The sequence below is a fragment of the Cydia pomonella genome, chromosome 1 (genome assembly GCF_033807575.1).
Source record: "Cydia pomonella isolate Wapato2018A chromosome 1, ilCydPomo1, whole genome shotgun sequence".
Classification (NCBI taxonomy): Eukaryota; Metazoa; Arthropoda; class Insecta; order Lepidoptera; family Tortricidae; genus Cydia; species Cydia pomonella.
This window is the reverse complement of record NC_084703.1, coordinates 46,127,191-46,139,613: the sequence shown is the minus strand read 5'-3', so window position 1 is coordinate 46,139,613 and position 12,423 is coordinate 46,127,191. Positions and strand designations below refer to the sequence as shown.

At 37.2% G+C, this 12,423-nt stretch overlaps 1 protein-coding gene across 1 annotated transcript in view; it reads left to right on the top strand.

The window, feature by feature from the left end:
* Positions 1–12,423, top strand: part of LOC133525056 (titin) — a 117,438-nt gene that overhangs the window by 24,483 nt on the left and 80,532 nt on the right. The window contains exon 2 of the mRNA XM_061861288.1: positions 7,469–7,526. The gene's annotated coding sequence lies outside the window, so the exon portion shown is untranslated. The remainder of the gene's footprint in view (positions 1–7,468; positions 7,527–12,423) is intronic.

Below are 12,423 nucleotides of genomic sequence, written 5' to 3'. Positions count from 1 at the left end.
AATGTTAGCGATTTCAACGTGACAGAAACATTATTAAGATCATAATTTATCTCCGATAATTACGTTACTATAAGCACATTTATTTATTTAAAATAGTTATTAAAATTATACAGATGAGCCGAATAATTCGGTCGAAAATTCGGTTCGGCTAGATCTGAACCGAGTATTCGGCCGGATATTCGTATTCGGCAAATTAATTTAAAAAAGCAAAATAGGTACTAATAACAGATGATGGCAGCAAATCTTTGCTTCGTCTATAATAAACTGCCAGTATGTGTCAATACTGTCAATTCAATGTATCGATATTAGGAAACACCTAATAAAAAAAGAAAATCTGAAAATATACTACCCAGAGAATCGTGCCCTTATAAAAAAAATACCAGAATAAGTACTTAAGTCTATCATACTAAAATTTTGTGAGATTTGACTGAAACAACTTTTTTACCATGTTTGCTGTGGGGTCCTTTCTAACGTAACTAAATGTAACATATTTAATGGCATTACCACATTTTGTTCTGTTCCAATCTATGTAGCATAGCTTGGAAATACTCTACCTAGTTTAAAACCTCGTCCTGCGAATTCCCGTCCCTCAGAATACTAAACTATAAAATACGTAAGTTTCAATTCCACCAGATCGAAGATAGCATTGTGTTACATGATGATACGTGCGCACGAGAACGGTGTAGCGGCGTGTCAGTTTAAATGTCGCATACACCGTTTTAGTTGAGACCAGTGATGTGCGTGTCACACGCTAGGTACGGTCGTGTACACAAACATACAGTCGCCATCAGATATATGGGAGCGGCCGAGGTACTCAAAAATATCTAAACACTTCTGTAACGCCTTGACAAAAGAGGCGTGGTCAGATATTTGTGAACGCCTGGGCCGCTCCAATATATCTGATGGCGACTGTACAAGCCAACGTCCCAAAATATATTTATATGATCTTATTGTCAGTGTTTTAGAGACGTGTGTGAATATTATTTAAACTAGATCAAGATTATTGTAAACAAGAATTTACGAACGAGTGTGAAATGAAATCCGAAGCCGAAGGTGAGGGCTTAATTGACACGAGTTCGTACTTCCTGTAAAACCCGTGGCACACGCGCTTTTCATCAGACTTGTGAGGAAAATAGGGAAAAAATAAAACTTCTGCCTAATTTAGGACGTACATTACAACCCAAGTGTGATGATAAATATATTACAGCCCTAGGTACAAAATTTTGGATTTGCGGACCGCAGCCTACGTGTAATCACACCTCTTACGAGCAAGTGTGATAAAACGATGTTTGTGAACTCGACTGCACTAGCAATAGTCATAATTGACCCTTAATCGACTTTAAGTCCTTACAATAAGGCTTATAAATTGTCAGTTTACCATTTATAAATGATAAGGCATAATAATGTCGAAAACTACGCAAAATTGAACCCTATCGCTTTGATACAGAGTCCAAAATCATGTGGGAAATATATGCCCTCTGCCTTATAAAGGCTTAACAGCGAACGATAGTACTTACTAGAGATGGGCCGACTATGTAGTTTGCCGAATATGAATATCCGGCCAAATACTCGGTTCAGATCTAGCCGATCCGAATATTCTGCCGAATTATTCGGTTCATCTGTATAATTCTTATAACCATTTGAAAACACTTCAATTACATTAGCAGCTTGAGATGAATTAATTATTAGGTAATTCCCTCAAAACAAACTGGTAAAAGGGCTAGGGACTCGCAAATAATTCATCAGTCTCTAAATAATCAAAACATGCTATGGATTCAATACGGCTCATCATATTGTGTTTTACGAGTATTGACAATGAGAAAATGTAACCTGATGAAAGATAGTACTTAAAAAGTACTGGAGGAACATACATTTTACAGTGTTGCACCAAGAAAAACATAATAAAAATATTTGCCGAATATTTGGCATCTTTAACCGAATTATTCGGCCGCATACGAACTCTGGAAAACTTGCCAAATATGCTGAGTACCAAATACTTCGCTCATCTCTAGTGCTTACTTTGTATGCATGTAAAACATCGTATTATACAGTGTTGCTAAACTTGTCTAGCTGGAAATGATCATAGATGGCGTTAAGTAGAAGTAGACAAATGTGTAAACATAATATCATTATTCAATAAAAAGACACATCAAGATTGTTTAGCCTTTTTCTAATGCTAAAAAACGAAGTAAATTAAGCGCCAAAATCTCCATCGTCACGAAATGTAGTCTATGGAACTATGGAACCTTTTTTTTTTCTATATTCCGAGATCATGGACTATGGGCATTCAGCCCATTCCGGTGCTTAATTCCAGCCCATATAGGGTGCACCTTAGCCTAATAGTGCTATTGTACGCTGTTTTAGGAACAGTAATAATTTAAAATAGATTTTACTCCGGTATTTCTTGCTTTTGACTTGAACAATTGTAACTTACGTATAGCTTTATACAATGGGCCTTGGTAGACGGAACTTATTACCAGAAATAATCTACATTCAAGTTATAATTTTTCCATTAACCTGAGGGATAAAATCTTTACTGATAAAGCCAATGATATTATACATATAACCATAGATAGGTTATACTCTTATACTCATACATTAGGAGCACAAAAATACTTCCGTTCCTGTTTATTTCTATACCTACAAAGATTTTTTTATTTTGGTTAATTTTCTCATTCTATTAATATTTGTCATACTCGTTTTTAGACATAAGCTTGTCTCTTTCTCTTTTGGAGTGCGGGAGCTCGTTAGCACGTGCACATTTCCCGTTTGCCAAGGCGTTATTAAAGGCAACTTGTACAATTTGTACAAGGTAAGCGCTTCAATTTTGGAACTCTTATCTTGTGTTATATTATAATATCATTGCATACAGCCTGTCAAGTATTATCCACGGGAGTCCCAATTTTTATTTTTAAATATGTGTATTTGTAAATTACTAAATTGCATTATGTTACATGTTAAAATCCAAGCCCGTATCAAAAAGCATTACACATTGTCTGATGAGTAAAAATTACGCATTTCAATTGTCTTATTCTTCACTTGTATCGTTATAGCCCTTGGCCAGCAAATGGTTTCCGCGTTCCATCGCCCACGTCGCCATCTTGGATTAGAACTCGGCACAGAATAGACTAACCGACGGTAATCTCTTTAGCGATAAGCTGTTTTATCTGTGCAGCTAGTGCGGGGCAAAATACCGGTTCGCGCGCTCGCAGGGAAATGTCATCATTACGTGGAAACAAACCTTTTGAGATCCTTTTTAGTTTTTTAACAAAGGCAAATTTACATTGTGTATATTTTAAAGCAAGCTGTTCACATTTTGTTCGATATTAAATTAAGTAGTTCGTTATTCTTAATTCGGGTCACTTTATTGATTATTTGGTACAAGCTTCTACCCGTAACTTCGTCCGTGTAGAACTATGCTTCTTTATACTTTCATATATAAAATCTCACTTCTATCTGAAAATCCACCGCCTTTTCATACCCTCAAGTAGTTGCCATACGTCCCCGTACGCTGGAACATGTCACCGTCTTGTATTCATCATATCACTCTACTGTACTTTCTTTCACAGAACGAGCGACGAATATTTACCAACCGGACAACTCGGACCCAGAGGGCCTACCGCGAACCACGTTCGACGTATTGCCTCTCTATCGCAATTTGTAAAATCGTATGTAAGTGTGACAGGGAGGCATCGTGTCGAAATTGGCCCTTAGCTAACTCAGAATAGCATTTGCAATGTTAAATATTATAATGCCGCGCAAGAAGGATTAAATCTTAGCGAATATTTTTTTTATAGCGGGTTTATTTGGCAATAATAGCTGTGGGAGGGTATATTTATATAAAAGTGATAATATAGAGTATTTATTTAGTCACCTGCAATCATTTACGGGGTGAATATATAGGTTATACTGAGGAATATTTTTCTTTTAAATTTACTCTCCCATAGAACATGTCAAAGTCATACAGCATAAATGTATGTAACAGCCAATTTTTTTTCGTGATTTCGGGGTTGGTCCCACGGTAAAAGTTGCTCAGTAGGACCTATATATTCACCCTGTAAATTGCAGGTGACTTAATAAATATCCTGTATGTGTCTAGTGTCAGTCATAAGGAGCGTTTCGAAGTCAGAATTGTTCTAAAAGCAGTCTATATTCCGTGGCTGATCTATGGGTCTTAAATGTCGAAGCATATGCAGCTCCAGTGGAAAGTAAGAGAAATGTCGGAATAAAAACCGATACAATGTGAGAAAGCACCCATTGTTTTACTGCGAGATCTTTACGAGTTATTTTTTAACTCGCTTTCATTTGGTTATGAGTTTTCTTATATCATTTAAATATCGTGATAAGTAATCATTCAGTTACACAGAAGTTCTTAGACAGAGTGAAACGAAGGATACCGTTTCAGCTAAGACAAATAGCAAAAATGTTTTCGTACGTTCGCATGTTCCCCTCTACAGGTTGAATTTTTAGTTCTTTTTTTAGCATTTGTATAATTATAAACAATGATGACATGTCTTTTTATTAAAAACCGTTTTTTTAAATCAGTAACTATTACTTATGACAGCAATAGAATGTAAATGATTGTATATATGTATATTTGACGTGACTTATTTTACAAATGTGTTTTTCAATAAAAATTCACGTCGAAATCGCTTAACTACTCTAATGCTAAATAACGAACTGTATTTATATGTTTTTCGTATATAGTGTAGTTATGTTGGTTTCGGTTTACACCGACGTCGCGCTCGAGCAAGATCGTTTTCCGATTCACGAAATACTTATAAGGATCAATCAATCAATTTTTCGTGTTATGGCTCCATCAAGGTGGTGATGATTCTGCCAATGTCGAGGTTGGATAAGACACGGCTAGTATATGAATCTTATTACGGTCATAGACAGTGTTCGGTGGAGTATCCGATCTGCAAAGAAATACAAATTACATCGTTAACAATATTTGATATGAAAAACAAAAACTATAAATACAACTGTCCCAAATTGCCTAAAATGTTTACTGTTAGATATTTCTTCAGTTGAACTACTCTTTTACATCCAAAAATATTATAAACGATGTGCTTATATTTCGTGAAACGGATAAAATCCTTGCATTAGTCATCGTGCCCGACATCGGCACCGACGTCGCTGCCGGTTGTTAGCCGTTCGAAGGGCGGGATGGATGGTTAGGCCTTCAAACCAAGCCATCTAAATTTCACAACAGCTTACTTCCAAATTTCGTTTTAAAGTACTGCTTTATAAATCGAATATCTACTTAATCTATTTACACTTATTTAACACATTTACATTAAAATACACCGTCTGTAAGTTACGTTATCGACACGGGTTTAACGCCCATACAGACATACATACATAATGTATGAGTTGCATTGCACGCTGGTTTCGTTGACAAAAACAAAGAGCCAAGGCCACCTCACTTTCCATTTCAGTTGGTTGACTGGAGTTTCAGAAGCAGGAATAGGGTTGATACCAATTTTTTGAAACGCTTGTATAACGTTCTATATTAACTAAAAGTTGCCCTAAAATCAACTTTTATACTAAAAACGGCTTTAAATATGTTAAATTAACAAAATATTCTTTGACAGATGCTTTCGCGCCCAAAACGCTCTTTGAAAATTGTGTGACTTTACAGTTTACGGTTTGACACATAACTACATACACACGTAGAATATGAACTGTCAACTGACATTTGTCATTTGTTGTTTATCGCCTAACTGTCAACAGTGTCAATCCGAGAGTTGTTACGTCATCATAATCTTCAATGACGTTTCGAGTTTGGGCACGTGACGTGTGCCAAAAGATATTTAAAATTCAATATGTATAAAAATTACAGTTTAAAGTAGTTTAACATGTTCTTATAATCCAAAAGAATTTATTGGGATACGATTTTGACAACACAAACTGTTAAGTAAAATTCACGATTTCATAGAAGTTTGACGTTTAAAATAACACTACCACAGTCTGTGCTATCAAAATCGCTGCCAACTTAGTTTGGTCTGACATTAACAGTGCATGGCATTTGACTCCAATTATAATGCACTGGCAAATTTTTAAATGAAAAATTCAAAAGGGTAAATTGAAGCAGTTATTGTTATATTTAACGGTTATCATCGGTTGTAGCACATCACTATGTCATATATTCCCTTAAAAAAAATTCGCTGCCTTGCGTATAGGTTCATTATCCTTGTTTTCCCCTTTAGAATCGATCACTGTTTAGTCGTTACAAAAAACCCGAAATACCAAAAAGAACTTACAACACTTCCATATTTTCAAGGGCAGATAAATGCAATAAAAAAACAACCTTGCAGTTTCACTTTTAAAGTTCAAACTCGCTTTTATAAGTGCAACGTTTTTCACAATGCAGACAAGCTGAAATCAACTTTGTTTATAAGGCATTAAATACAATTTTTGTGTTGCCCGAAGAAACCGGCTCCCAAATGTCAAAGAGGTCGTTTATAGTGCCTGTTTTGGGTGCTTTTTTATTGAGTTTGAGGATGGAAACCAGGCGTGTGATCGATAAAGAACCTAAAATTTACGAGAAGATTTGAGTGTGATTTTGGTGCAAAACTTCACTGCCTTTTAACATTTTTCGTAGAAAAGGATACATACATACATAAGGGCGAATATTTAAACGTTGATTAGCATAGGACCCAAGAAGTATATTGAGATAAATTTTGCCTAAAAATACAAAGAAAAGAAAATATAAGCCATACAAAATAATTCTGCCCGGAATGTAAAGTAACAAACAAGTTACGCTTTTTAAAGTAATTTTCAAGTTGTTGGCAGTTACTATAAAAAGCTCGTATCTCGTAATGTCTCGTAAATTTTTTAAAGTTTGTAGTCCATTGCTGCTCGATTAATTTTCAAAAATTAATGACAGGGGTCGTATTTAAGTGGAACTTAAAAATACTTCTTAACTAATGATTAAACGGATATATTCTATATCTGGTTTAATGTATTGCCCGTATTGGATTTACATACATACCAAAATACATACTGTAAACAATATTTTCAATGAACAGAACATGACAGCTGTCATTGCAATTAAATTATTTGGAATCTATAGTTCGTGTCATCCACGATTTGTCAAATCTAACCTCTAATAACATGACATTACTAGTCAAGGCTGGCGTCTTCGTGAATGACACAATCTATATTTTAGACTAGACAGATGAGACGAGTCCGTCTAAGCTGACACCACACCGACTTTGACGGAACAAAGTGTGGAGGTGTCATTTTAAACGTCCAATAGGTAGAGCTAAGATGGTCGGCTCTTTATCATTTGTCACCATACCTGTCACGTTCTAACAAGTATGTAAGCGCGAAAGTGACGGGCATAGTGACAAGTGATAAAAATGGAACCATGCTGCCAACACAGCAGTTGACATGGCCAATGGGAGGAGGGAGATTTTATTCACGCGCATGAATCTAAATACATAAATTGTACTTGTTGCAGATAACGACCGATATTATCGATGCCGACCCACAAGAGGAGTTGCAGAACCAAATAAGAGGTAACGACATTCTAAATCAAGGCTAAAGCCGGTAGGCCTCTTCTTCTCAAACCTAGCGTTTTCCCGGCCTAGCGCCAGAGTCCGCTTTCCTACTTAATCTTCTCCACTTTGCCCGGTCTTCGGCATCCTCAGATGTGAGATTGTTCTTTCCCATGTCCGCTATCACGACGTCCAGCCAGCGCTTCTTAGGCTTACCGCGGCCGCGTGATCAAGGGCCTTGGACAGTGAGGTTGAGGCATCTATTTCTGACGTAGTCTACTGGTCTGCGGCTTATATAATCATACCACAGGAGGCGACGGAGGCTGCCAAGGATGTGTTCGACTCGAAAATCGAATATTCCTTTATGTGCCTCTTTATAGCTTATCCTGCTCTATCATTTTTTTAAATCTCATTCCCCTGGCCATACATATTCGCAAATTCTCAGGAGGTTCCACTTTACTAGCATCTCATTTTTTGTGACTGTGTAACCCGTGCGTAGTTCCATCTACAGCCAATACGGCTTAGCAGAATCTCCTGGGAATTTGCGAACAGGTATAGCCAGGGGAATGAGATTGCTAAAGAATGACCCTGAAATATGCAAGAGCGATAGAGGCAGATAACCAAATTTCGTTTATCGTTTTTCGCGGCAAGCCCTCTGTATTCTGCATTTACTGCTACGGAACCTTAATATCAAGCGTATTTAAATATGGAAATAATCGTTACTTAATTTACCTCCTTATTCAGTGGGCGCCATCTTTGTAAGGACACTGGCCACAAAGAAACGCCCACACTAACAAAAAAAAACGCTTACAAAATTCGCAATGCTATAAATATCAACGGGAGGCCTATGTTATCAAAAGCATGGATGTCGTTTAATAAAATAAGCTTTATTTTCTTAGCGTTAAAACCGCTTGGTTAAATATTGCAATAACTGTCCGATTTATGCTTTAATCCAATATGAATCTTAGTACTAACAGATTAAGGTCGGGATTCAAAAAGGAATGTTACAAACTTTTTAAATTAAGAACAAAACGATGACGATACAATATAGGACGGACATGTCCCTATCCTACGACTGATTTATAATGTTGGTACTACTGTTAGTTCGTTATTATCTATTTTTAATGTTTTTTTTGCAACTGAGTTGGACTTTATGGCCAGCACGAAGTGAGATCTTAAAATCAGGGATGTGCATACTGAACTTGGGGCCCATTTCTCGAACAGTATAAAATCCCGACCAGAGATATATGATCATTGTCAAGAGGGCGCTGTACTCGTATTTCTCAGGGTGGCAGTTCAGTTTAGTATGAAAAATTTAGTACCAATGACTTTCCGAAATATGGCGCGTGATCATATATTACTGCTTAGTCTAATATTATTAGTGTGTTGCCATGGTAACCCACACGACTTGACAGTTCATCGACAAAAATATTATTCTAATACCGTTCGAGAAATAGGCCCCTGTTATAGTTATTTGGTTTAACAAGGGGGCTAAGTTGTTGTTTAACTTCCCGTAATGTTGATACCCGAGCAAAAGATTCCAAAATTGAACCGCGAGCATAGCCATTGGTTTGACAAGTGGAATTTTGAACATTGCGATGGTTTCAAGGCCCGAGGGCTAAAGAAGCAAACCAGTCATTTTTTATTATACCAACGCGAGCGAAATACTAACTGTAATACATTACAAATCAAATTCAAATGAACGTTATTAAATTTATCTTTCTCAGCAGTTTTTGAAGCGAGCGTTTGGTGTATTCCCATCTGTGCCCCCACGTGACCACCGCCATACAAGAGGCGGGCGCAGACGGGAATGATTTGTATGTAGCGCCTATTCCCATCATCTGTCCCCACCGATGGGAATACACCGAGCGTTTACGATCTGGTGTGGTGTAGTGAAAAGAATTTTACCCGCTTTAAGAGGCAACAGGAGTGGTAATTACTCCATACAAACGTACTCCACTGTTTCCTCCGTGGTTTTTGAAGCTAGAGCAATATTTTTTCAACACAGATTATTATTAGTAATATCTGTGTCGGACTGTTTGGCTTTTTTCAGATTTTTGGTTCTTAAGGCGCTAGTGCACTTCAAATATTCGCAAAAACGGCCTAATTTACTAGGCCGCAAAGAGAAGCATGATATTCAAAACTGACAAGTTAATAAAAAAAATTATATAAGTAATACAATTAACTAAACTAAAACTACTATATAAAACTAAAAATCGAAATCTAAAATGGGCCCCCGTGGCAAGGTACCGAGGATGCTGGCAGCATTTCCTCGCTGGATCGCTATGCTCAAGCGTTGGGCGAGGAAGCTGCCAGCTCTCTTATCCCCGGTCCCATCCACCAGCCGTTTCGCCAATTGCCGGTATAGGCCCTGCGCTGCGGGGCCCCAAACTGACATCAATTAGCCTAATAAGCAAAACAGTCCGACACAGATTATTTCATTACCATTTAGACCTCAACATTTTTGGACTTTTGGAGGAGGAAACAGTCGAGTACGAAACATCGTTTTTTGTCATTTTTACGCAGGATTTTTCCCCTAACCTGGCGTTGTCCTTATCGCACTAGTTTTAGGAGCCGCTTCCATTAGCGAGACGGATATATTCGTCTAAAATATTTAAATCTCACACAATCATTTCACAAGAATAATTAGTTAGGTAAAACGTATTATAATATTCACTGTGTATCTAAATATGGACACCGTACTTAAACATAATTATGCAATTAAAACACCCACCAGTTCTGTGGCTTATTTAAGCATGACAAAGTAATGAAAATTATTTTTAACACACTAGGGAGTTAAAAAAAGAGTTTTTACAACAATTTACGTGCTAAAAGAAACATATTTTAACCTCAACTAATGCACTTTTACACAATATACGGATAAACAGTATTTTAACGTTGGTGTATAATATTCTAGAGTCGAACCTAGCTAACTCTGTACAGTGAATGTCGGGAAATTATCTATGAAAAGGGACCTTATTGTCGATGGAACTTACGCCGCACTGCGTAGCGCGGCGTTGTTTATAATACAGGAGCATCGTTGATAATAGCGTAAACGCCACCGACAATAAGGTCCCTTTTCATAGATAATGTCACATATATAGAATAGAATAGTCTTTTACAAGCTTTTATTTACTTTCACCTGACCGTTGTCTGTTTGTAATCAAATCTTGCAAGTTAAATTTGATGCTCTTCCCGGTTTCCGATGAAGCTGAAAATTTGCATACATATGTAAGTCGGGTGACAATAGAATATTATGGTACCATCGAGCTGATCTGATGATGGAGACAGGAGGTGACCATAGGAACTCCGTGATAAAACCACGCAACCTAATTGTGTTTGGGGTTTTTAGAAGTGACTCGATGAGTATTAGTTGCCTGTGGAAAGACAAGTACAGTCAGCTATAAAAGCTTGTACCAGAGATGAAATTTTTGTCTTAAACTTATTTTTATTCGTAAAAATACAAACAGTCAATAGACATACATAAAAGAAAACTTAGTGAGAATAAAGTGTCACGAAATGACCTCATCTCAGCATGTTGCTGGCGACTTCTAGTGCTGATTTTCAAGTGAGGAATAATCACGGAAGCTAATAGACAAAAGGAAGGAAACAAAAAAAAACCGTAATAAATTACAAAGAGTAGACAAACTAAGGGGACGTTTTTTTAGACTACCTCTCTATTATAATCTTATCTTTGCTAAAAGTTATTTCTTCTCCATAAAATCTATCCTCTTCGCATCTTTGATATGAAAAACAGTTGTTATTGTCATTAAACGTTTAGATTGGGTGAAATAAAATAAAAACTATAATTATGTCATCTTGCACGTCATTACAATATTTGTGACCGCGGCTGGCAAAACGTCTCACATGGTCGCTTGTCGTAAGGACGAGAGGCTTGTATCTTTATACGTATATCCTGTCAAGGCGTCTTTATGGCTAGCGAAAAAGTGGGACGTTTTGCCGGCCGAGGTCACATTAATTGTTGCCAAGCTGCGCGCAGTACAGTTCAGTCGCTCGCGGCACAATACACGTGGAGTAATTTTGTAGCTCCAGTCAGACTTCTGTAGTTATTCTAGTTCGTTGATTGTGGGATATTGTACTGCAAGCATTGTTTTAACTGCTGTAATGTTAATAGCCGTCAATTTGCACTTTCCAGGTTTACAAGCAAAACTGTAGCCTTTTTACGGCGCTATGGAAAAAGAGGAATTAAAATAAAGTTTACTTATATAATTAAATCCAAGGATGCATAAGTAGAAGATAATTAAAAACGCGTTGGAGTATGTATGGTATATTTTGTACATCTCACTCGCACTAATGTGCGAGTACGAGCAAGATGCATAGAGAACACGCACACGCTAGCGAATATGTCAGTGTTCAACTGGTGGTAGCCGTACAGGGACACTATACTAAGCGCCATTTGCACCATTCCATAAATCCGGGGTCAACCAGTTAAATTTGGAGCTACTATGGTTACCTATACAAAGTGACACTGGGTTAACCGGTTAAATCTGGAGTTACCATGGTTACCAGTACAATTTGACACTGGGTTAACCGGTTAAATCTGGAGTAACCATGGTTATATGTACAATGTGACACTGGGTTAATGGTTAACCGGTTAACGGTGGGTTAACCGCTTAAACAGTTGAGAATCTTGGGTTAACCGGTTAAATATGGAATTACCATGGTTATCAGTACAATTTAATACTGGGTTAACCGGTTACATCTGGAGTTACCATGGTTACATATACAATGTGACACTGGGTTAATGGTTTAATCGGTTATTTCTGGGTTAACCGGTTAAACCGTTGTGAATCTGGCTTAACCGGATAAATCTGGAGTTACCATGGTTACCAGTACAATTTGACTCTGGATTAACTTTTTTATTTGTTTCAATATATAGTCCTCGGGATTCTGAGTC